Genomic DNA, 10,623 nt, shown 5'->3' with positions numbered 1-10,623 from the left:
CAAATCAGGCAGTGATTGTAAATTAGGGGAAAATGTACAGTAGGACATTTTGCATGAGTGGTTTGATGTCAAGTTACCATACACTGTGTACCATGGGGCATCCACTTGCATTATGTCTGTACAATAGTATTTAAAACTATTGTACCTCTGGGGTGAATTTTTGGAACTCGCTGATCCAGTTGGACACAGTGGACAGGGGGGCGACCACCAGGAAGGGACCCATGACCTTCTTCTCGACCATCATTGCCACGTGGCCGATGCACTGAATGGTCTTCCCCAGACCCATCTCATCAGCCAGGATCCCATTGATCCCGTTCTCCCACAACATCTGCGCACGCGCACACACACACACACACACACACACACACACACACACACGGTTAAAAGAGCAAATGACTCCCTTTCGGCTTCGATTCAATAAGCAAGCAATAGGCATAATCAAAAGGACTTTCACTCACCCTAAGCCACTCGAGGCCCTCTATCTGGTAGCATCTCATGACACCTCCAGTAAAGAGTTTGGGCTGCTTGGCAGGCACGGGCTGGCCGTTCACCTTCCTGTCTGGGTCCAGGTGCTTGGCACGGTCTCTCACAGCCTCCGACAGGCGACTCTTGATGTCTGTGTTCGAGTCGCTCATCATCTCTATATCCTTGACTTCCAGCTTTATGTGGCTGGGGATCTCCTCCTCCTGTTCGAGAAGAGGGAGAGCTCAGAAGGTGAGGATCTAGGTCCTAGGACATCAAAAGCTAGGCTGTGTTTTCATTTCAGCTTCAAGTTTATTTTGGGTTAAGAGTTAAATGGATGGTTCAGCCTTTTTTTATGTTTAGGTGAAATCTCATCTTACAGAGTTATCCTCATAGGTAGGACAGTAGAAAACGTCATACAGGATTCCACTACTGGCCTATGAGGACAACTGATACTATGAGAACCGATGATATTTCACCTAAACATGAATATAGGCTGAACCATCCCTTTATGGTGGTTCAGGCTATAAAATAGGCTGAAAACTATCAAATGTATCCCTTACATTGTGATTACAATTCCTTACCTCTTCCTCTTCCTCCACTTTAGCTATTTTGGCCTTAGACATAATTTCCTGAAACACAAAAACATGCAAAAAAGTCAATCAAAATGAAACTATTAACTAGGCCCATTTGCCCCATTTCAAAGTATGTTAGCCTACCTCTTCAGACTTGACATCGGCAATGTTGTAATCTTCCTCACGCCCACCCTTCTTTTCCTCCGACTTGAAAATAGAGAAAAAATAAATGACGTTAGAAGAAAACTAACACTCGTCTCTTTTTTCACTCGCTCCTCCATCAACTGCTTCTCCTCTTCCTCCATGTCCTTAGTGAGGAGAACTTCAGGGACTCCATCAGGGACTCCATCTTCCGTCTTCACACTTGCTGCAGCTAGATTTACACGTATTGTAGACAAACCTGACGTTAGAAGAAAACGAACACTTTTTAAAGACCATTCATTCATTCATAACAGCTATGATGCAGATTCCTCTATCTCTATCAGAAGGATGCTATGTCTATTCCTCTATACCAGAGAAGCAGCTCAACTCCTGACTGAAGAAATACGCTCCTCAATGTCAATCAAGAGTTTAATGACAAAGATGAAGAAGCCCTGCAGTGATACAAACAATAGAAGCATGAACTGAGACAGTATTGAATTGAATTGAATTGAAAACCTTTATTGTCCCCAATGGGGAAATTTTGTTGTCAAACAGCTCAGTTAGGGCAGAAAACATTCAATACAGAAAACAGAAAACATTCAATAAAGTACATAAAACCGTGCAGGCTCAATAAGTAAAAAGTTCCAAAAGTTCCAGCTCCAGGTCTCCCCCACCCTGCAGGGCCTGGTTGTAGAGTCGGAGTGCAGCTGGAACAAAGGACTGTCCAAATCTTTTTGTACTTTGACGGGGGAGAACAAATCTGTGGCTGAACTTGCTCCTCATCCCCGCCAGCTCGCAGTACATCGGGTGGGAGGGATTGGCCAGCATGGCCGCCAGTTTTTTCCCCATCCTCTGTTCTGCCACCACCTCTAGGCTGTCCAGCCCGGTCCCCACCACAGAGCTGGCCTCCTTCACCAGTTTGTTAAGCTTCGCAGCATCCCTGGCACAGATGTTTCCACCCCAGCAGGCCACGGCGAAGAACAGAACGCTGGCAACCACCGACTGATAAAACATTTGCAGCAGCTTGTTGCAGACACCGAAAGACCTCAGCCTTCTCAGGAAAAACAGTCTGCTCTGCCCTTTCCTGAGAAGAGCCTCGGTGTTGTCAGTCCAGTCCAGTTTGTTATTAATTTGTACTCCCAGGTACCTGTAGGAGTCCACCCTCTCGACTTCCACCCCCTTGATGGTGATGGGGGCTGGGGTCCTTCTCTTCCTCCTAAAATCCACCACCAATCCACCACCAACTCCTTTGTTGCTCCTTTGTCCTTTGTATGCTAACTCTCACATCTGAATATAATACACTCATGATAATATAACAATATATATATCATGTATAAAGTATAAGCAGGGTAAATGTATAATATGTAACTTAACCATAAACATTCGAATACCAACTAATCAACAATAATAGAAATACTGCCACCTAGTGGACGGCGGTATACCCTTCACTGACCCTGTCACTGGTCATCTCCCGCCTTGATTACTGACACACACTCCTCCGACAGCAGCGCGAGACCAGGCGAGGTTATTACATTAAATTAAACTATACTATCCTACCAACTACAAAATGGGCGATCGGGAGGACTTAGTGTACCAGGCGAAACTCGCCGAGCAGGCGGAGAGATATGACGGTAAGAAAGAGACACGATTTGTTAAATTAAATTCGATGTTTATTTTGTTCAGCGGCTAGATTACGTTAGCTTAGCATAAGCTAGCCTCCACAGAAGTCTCTCTCTTCCCCTCCCATTGTTGTCTTATTAGTTTTATGCTGTTAAGTTAACATTCGCAGGAAAAGTGTTATACAAATAAAGGTTATTATTATTATTATTATTATTATTACAGCTGTGCCTGTAACAAACCATCTCTAATTTTGAAAATCGCTTGTAGGCTAGCCTATGCGAAACAGCGGTAATAGTCAGATGCCCCATGGGATTGATGCCAGATGGGATTACAGCCTAACCAGTCTATTACCGCTAAACCCAGTAGCCCATTCGGCGGTAACCCTGCCCATCTGGCAACCCTGTCAACCCGGCCACCATAATAATACGCAAACGTTGCAGCTCAAAGTGCACCATAGCGAGCGATTAAATTAATGTAAACATGGCAAGACAAAGTAAGCTTAACAATTACTTCATGAAACCAAGCAACAATCAAGGACCCCAATTGAAATAAGCCAGTGGCTTTCTTGGGTTTTTATCCTGTTAGTTGACCTTGTATGTAATATGTACTGTCATGTACCTACTTCTGCAAATCTTCTAATAAAGTTTTCAATCAATCAATCAATCAAATGAGTCTGAGGAGAAGTCTGGATGAACTTCATTGGCATTATCATTGATGAGACAGTAAATATCACCGTGGACAAGAAGCTGATTATATACGTGAAGAAAGTACACAAGACTAATGTGTAACAGATCTACAATGTATGGGTCACAATGTATGCTGTCTCCGATGGGGGTGATCCCCCCATATATTATGGCATTTGTTGTGTCATTTTCTTTTCTGTTTATTTCTGATATGTGACATGGCCTCCTCCCCCCCCTGTTTTTGTTTGTTTGTTTTGTTTAGTTTTTCTTTGTTTTTTGTTTGTTTAAAAAAAAAAAAAAGAGAAAGAAAATTTTCTGTTATTGTTTATGGACAATGTACTGCATAACAAAGTGCAAAACTAGTTTTTTTTTATTAATTACTATTAAGATAGTGTTATCCCCTGAAAGGATATGACAGAATATTTGCAAAAATCTAAAGGGTGTACTCACTTTTGAGATATACTGTATATCTTTTTCTGGAATTTAACAATTTAAATTGCAGGAGAAAAAAAAAGCATATTAAATTAAAAAAATTAAAAGAAGATCTAGAGATCATGCAAACAGCCCTATATCAACATGTCATGATTTGATCTGCAAAACAAACCAAAACCAAACATAACTAACTAACTATCTTGACATCCTAGACAGAGAGTCAAACATACCCTAGGGTACATAAGGGTCAGAGAATAGGAAATGTTAGAATAGGTATAGCATAGCATAGAGTACAGCACAGTGTTTTATTTGTATAGTATCAAATCGTAGGTAAAAAAACATTTAATTAATTAGCCAGATGTTTATCTGAATTAAAACCATTGAGAGTGCCCCCCCCCCCTGTTGCCCTTGACCTCTGACTCCCATCCCCCCAGAAGAAGCAGAAGGAGGTAGAAACGAATTTTGGGATATGGCGGTCGACCCACTGGACGACCCGCTGGACGACCCGCTGGACGACCCGCTGGACGACCCGCTGGACGACCCGCTGGACGACCCGCTGGACGACCCGCTGGACGGCCCGCTGGACGACCCGCTGGACGACCCGCTGGACGACCCGCTGGACGACCCGCTGGACGACCCGCTGGACGACCCGCTGGACGACCCGCTGGACGGCCCGCTGGACGACCCGCTGGACGACACCCTGGGCTGGGCTGGGTCCAGCTCCAGGGGAGCTGGAGCCATCTGAGTAGGTGCATGCATGTGTGTGTTTGTGCTCATGTGTATGTGTGTATGCATCAGTATGTGAAGGAAGAATAGAACCAATTCAGATGTTATGCTTTCTGCTATTTTAGTTTTTCAAGGAGAGGGCTTGCCTGGAGATGAGACTGCTGATTAACAAGAGGAATACACACAGAATAAAAAGAGAAATAACCCCTTCCCACGCCCCCTCTGGCACCCTACTCTACACACACACACACACACACACACACACACACACACACACACACACACACACACACACACACACACACACACACACACACACACACACACATGTGAAATAAAACAGTTTATAATGTATCTTTGCATGTTTTTCCTCATTCTAATCAGTAATATGTACTATTGAAAACCATGGTGTTTTAGTACCCTTGTTGCGCATTGTTGCCCTGGGGCAACAAACCAATATCTGGTTGGGGGGGTTGGAGGGGTCACATTTTAGGATTGATATATTATCAGGGACCCCCAAGCTCTCAAAACGTGGGGTGAAATATTTTTTCCACCCTAAAATAAAAAGTCATGCCATAGAGGGTTAAAATAAATGTGAAAAATGCAATTTATAAGAGAATCTTCTTGGCTCTCAGGTACAATACGTCATGTATACACACTAGTGTGCTTTGTCTCCTGAAATACCACGTAGGACCAAAAGGAGGCAGTGGAAGCTTGCAGAAAAGGTAAACCAGGTTCCAGTTTTCCAGTTTCAGTCCCTCTTGCATTGAACAATGCTGGTGAAGTTGATATCTCATTCATAAGAACAACAGCAATACTTCAAACGTGGGCGTTTCAATAGAAGAGCCTCCCAAATTGATCTGGCTGTGCTGTGAGAACTAAAAACCAACAATTTCTCTCTCTCTCTCTTTTTTTTAAATAACTTTATAAATTCCAACCACCATAGATGACCATGAGAGACAGAGAGAGAGGCCCACCTGCAGATGTCTTCTGTCAATCATAGCTATCTCAAAGGAGGTGATCACCACAGGACACATGTTGAGGGACCCCTGGGGCTTGCGGATTGACTTCAATATCTTCAGTCTCTCCTTCTGGGGACCGTGGTACAGCTGCACTGAAATCTGATCACACGGACATGGGGCAGAAAAAGCCTTTAGGTAAAGAGTAAACAGTCATAGATGTCAGCTCAAATCAGGCAGTGATTGTAAATTAGGGGAAAATGTACAGTAGGACATTTTGCATGAGTGGTTTGATGTCAAGTTACCATACACTGTGTACCATGGGGCATCCACTTGCATTATGTCTGTACAATAGTATTTAAAACTATTGTACCTCTGGGGTGAATTTTTGGAACTCGCTGATCCAGTTGGACACAGTGGACAGGGGGGCGACCACCAGGAAGGGACCCATGACCTTCTTCTCGACCATCATTGCCACGTGGCCGATGCACTGAATGGTCTTCCCCAGACCCATCTCATCAGCCAGGATCCCATTGATCCCGTTCTCCCACAACATCTGCGCACGCGCACACACACACACACACACACACACACACACACACACGGTTAAAAGAGCAAATGACTCCCTTTCGGCTTCGATTCAATAAGCAAGCAATAGGCATAATCAAAAGGACTTTCACTCACCCTAAGCCACTCGAGGCCCTCTATCTGGTAGCATCTCATGACACCTCCAGTAAAGAGTTTGGGCTGCTTGGCAGGCACGGGCTGGCCGTTCACCTTCCTGTCTGGGTCCAGGTGCTTGGCACGGTCTCTCACAGCCTCCGACAGGCGACTCTTGATGTCTGTGTTCGAGTCGCTCATCATCTCTATATCCTTGACTTCCAGCTTTATGTGGCTGGGGATCTCCTCCTCCTGTTCGAGAAGAGGGAGAGCTCAGAAGGTGAGGATCTAGGTCCTAGGACATCAAAAGCTAGGCTGTGTTTTCATTTCAGCTTCAAGTTTATTTTGGGTTAAGAGTTAAATGGATGGTTCAGCCTTTTTTTATGTTTAGGTGAAATCTCATCTTACAGAGTTATCCTCATAGGTAGGACAGTAGAAAACGTCATACAGGATTCCACTACTGGCCTATGAGGACAACTGATACTATGAGAACCGATGATATTTCACCTAAACATGAATATAGGCTGAACCATCCCTTTATGGTGGTTCAGGCTATAAAATAGGCTGAAAACTATCAAATGTATCCCTTACATTGTGATTACAATTCCTTACCTCTTCCTCTTCCTCCACTTTAGCTATTTTGGCCTTAGACATAATTTCCTGAAACACAAAAACATGCAAAAAAGTCAATCAAAATGAAACTATTAACTAGGCCCATTTGCCCCATTTCAAAGTATGTTAGCCTACCTCTTCAGACTTGACATCGGCAATGTTGTAATCTTCCTCACGCCCACCCTTCTTTTCCTCCGACTTGAAAATAGAGAAAAAATAAATGACGTTAGAAGAAAACTAACACTCGTCTCTTTTTTCACTCGCTCCTCCATCAACTGCTTCTCCTCTTCCTCCATGTCCTTAGTGAGGAGAACTTCAGGGACTCCATCAGGGACTCCATCTTCCGTCTTCACACTTGCTGCAGCTAGATTTACACGTATTGTAGACAAACCTGACGTTAGAAGAAAACGAACACTTTTTAAAGACCATTCATTCATTCATAACAGCTATGATGCAGATTCCTCTATCTCTATCAGAAGGATGCTATGTCTATTCCTCTATACCAGAGAAGCAGCTCAACTCCTGACTGAAGAAATACGCTCCTCAATGTCAATCAAGAGTTTAATGACAAAGATGAAGAAGCCCTGCAGTGATACAAACAATAGAAGCATGAACTGAGACAGTATTGAATTGAATTGAATTGAAAACCTTTATTGTCCCCAATGGGGAAATTTTGTTGTCAAACAGCTCAGTTAGGGCAGAAAACATTCAATACAGAAAACAGAAAACATTCAATAAAGTACATAAAACCGTGCAGGCTCAATAAGTAAAAAGTTCCAAAAGTTCCAGCTCCAGGTCTCCCCCACCCTGCAGGGCCTGGTTGTAGAGTCGGAGTGCAGCTGGAACAAAGGACTGTCCAAATCTTTTTGTACTTTGACGGGGGAGAACAAATCTGTGGCTGAACTTGCTCCTCATCCCCGCCAGCTCGCAGTACATCGGGTGGGAGGGATTGGCCAGCATGGCCGCCAGTTTTTTCCCCATCCTCTGTTCTGCCACCACCTCTAGGCTGTCCAGCCCGGTCCCCACCACAGAGCTGGCCTCCTTCACCAGTTTGTTAAGCTTCGCAGCATCCCTGGCACAGATGTTTCCACCCCAGCAGGCCACGGCGAAGAACAGAACGCTGGCAACCACCGACTGATAAAACATTTGCAGCAGCTTGTTGCAGACACCGAAAGACCTCAGCCTTCTCAGGAAAAACAGTCTGCTCTGCCCTTTCCTGAGAAGAGCCTCGGTGTTGTCAGTCCAGTCCAGTTTGTTATTAATTTGTACTCCCAGGTACCTGTAGGAGTCCACCCTCTCGACTTCCACCCCCTTGATGGTGATGGGGGCTGGGGTCCTTCTCTTCCTCCTAAAATCCACCACCAATCCACCACCAACTCCTTTGTTGCTCCTTTGTCCTTTGTATGCTAACTCTCACATCTGAATATAATACACTCATGATAATATAACAATATATATATCATGTATAAAGTATAAGCAGGGTAAATGTATAATATGTAACTTAACCATAAACATTCGAATACCAACTAATCAACAATAATAGAAATACTGCCACCTAGTGGACGGCGGTATACCCTTCACTGACCCTGTCACTGGTCATCTCCCGCCTTGATTACTGACACACACTCCTCCGACAGCAGCGCGAGACCAGGCGAGGTTATTACATTAAATTAAACTATACTATCCTACCAACTACAAAATGGGCGATCGGGAGGACTTAGTGTACCAGGCGAAACTCGCCGAGCAGGCGGAGAGATATGACGGTAAGAAAGAGACACGATTTGTTAAATTAAATTCGATGTTTATTTTGTTCAGCGGCTAGATTACGTTAGCTTAGCATAAGCTAGCCTCCACAGAAGTCTCTCTCTTCCCCTCCCATTGTTGTCTTATTAGTTTTATGCTGTTAAGTTAACATTCGCAGGAAAAGTGTTATACAAATAAAGGTTATTATTATTATTATTATTATTATTACAGCTGTGCCTGTAACAAACCATCTCTAATTTTGAAAATCGCTTGTAGGCTAGCCTATGCGAAACAGCGGTAATAGTCAGATGCCCCATGGGATTGATGCCAGATGGGATTACAGCCTAACCAGTCTATTACCGCTAAACCCAGTAGCCCATTCGGCGGTAACCCTGCCCATCTGGCAACCCTGTCAACCCGGCCACCATAATAATACGCAAACGTTGCAGCTCAAAGTGCACCATAGCGAGCGATTAAATTAATGTAAACATGGCAAGACAAAGTAAGCTTAACAATTACTTCATGAAACCAAGCAACAATCAAGGACCCCAATTGAAATAAGCCAGTGGCTTTCTTGGGTTTTTATCCTGTTAGTTGACCTTGTATGTAATATGTACTGTCATGTACCTACTTCTGCAAATCTTCTAATAAAGTTTTCAATCAATCAATCAATCAAATGAGTCTGAGGAGAAGTCTGGATGAACTTCATTGGCATTATCATTGATGAGACAGTAAATATCACCGTGGACAAGAAGCTGATTATATACGTGAAGAAAGTACACAAGACTAATGTGTAACAGATCTACAATGTATGGGTCACAATGTATGCTGTCTCCGATGGGGGTGATCCCCCCATATATTATGGCATTTGTTGTGTCATTTTCTTTTCTGTTTATTTCTGATATGTGACATGGCCTCCTCCCCCCCCTGTTTTTGTTTGTTTGTTTTGTTTAGTTTTTCTTTGTTTTTTGTTTGTTTAAAAAAAAAAAAAAGAGAAAGAAAATTTTCTGTTATTGTTTATGGACAATGTACTGCATAACAAAGTGCAAAACTAGTTTTTTTTTATTAATTACTATTAAGATAGTGTTATCCCCTGAAAGGATATGACAGAATATTTGCAAAAATCTAAAGGGTGTACTCACTTTTGAGATATACTGTATATCTTTTTCTGGAATTTAACAATTTAAATTGCAGGAGAAAAAAAAAGCATATTAAATTAAAAAAATTAAAAGAAGATCTAGAGATCATGCAAACAGCCCTATATCAACATGTCATGATTTGATCTGCAAAACAAACCAAAACCAAACATAACTAACTAACTATCTTGACATCCTAGACAGAGAGTCAAACATACCCTAGGGTACATAAGGGTCAGAGAATAGGAAATGTTAGAATAGGTATAGCATAGCATAGAGTACAGCACAGTGTTTTATTTGTATAGTATCAAATCGTAGGTAAAAAAACATTTAATTAATTAGCCAGATGTTTATCTGAATTAAAACCATTGAGAGTGCCCCCCCCCCCTGTTGCCCTTGACCTCTGACTCCCATCCCCCCAGAAGAAGCAGAAGGAGGTAGAAACGAATTTTGGGATATGGCGGTCGACCCACTGGACGACCCGCTGGACGACCCGCTGGACGACCCGCTGGACGACCCGCTGGACGACCCGCTGGACGACCCGCTGGACGACCCGCTGGACGGCCCGCTGGACGACCCGCTGGACGACCCGCTGGACGACCCGCTGGACGACCCGCTGGACGACCCGCTGGACGACCCGCTGGACGACCCGCTGGACGGCCCGCTGGACGACCCGCTGGACGACACCCTGGGCTGGGCTGGGTCCAGCTCCAGGGGAGCTGGAGCCATCTGAGTAGGTGCATGCATGTGTGTGTTTGTGCTCATGTGTATGTGTGTATGCATCAGTATGTGAAGGAAGAATAGAACCAATTCAGATGTTATGCTTTCTGCTATTTTAGTTTTTCAAGGAGAGGGCTTGCCTGGAGATGAGACT

This window comes from Nansenia antarctica (genome assembly GCF_963989245.1).
Source record: "Nansenia antarctica genome assembly, chromosome: 2".
Lineage (NCBI taxonomy): Eukaryota > Metazoa > Chordata > Actinopteri > Argentiniformes > Microstomatidae > Nansenia > Nansenia antarctica.
The sequence above is the reverse complement of the archived record's forward strand: the minus strand, read 5'-3'. Positions refer to the sequence as shown.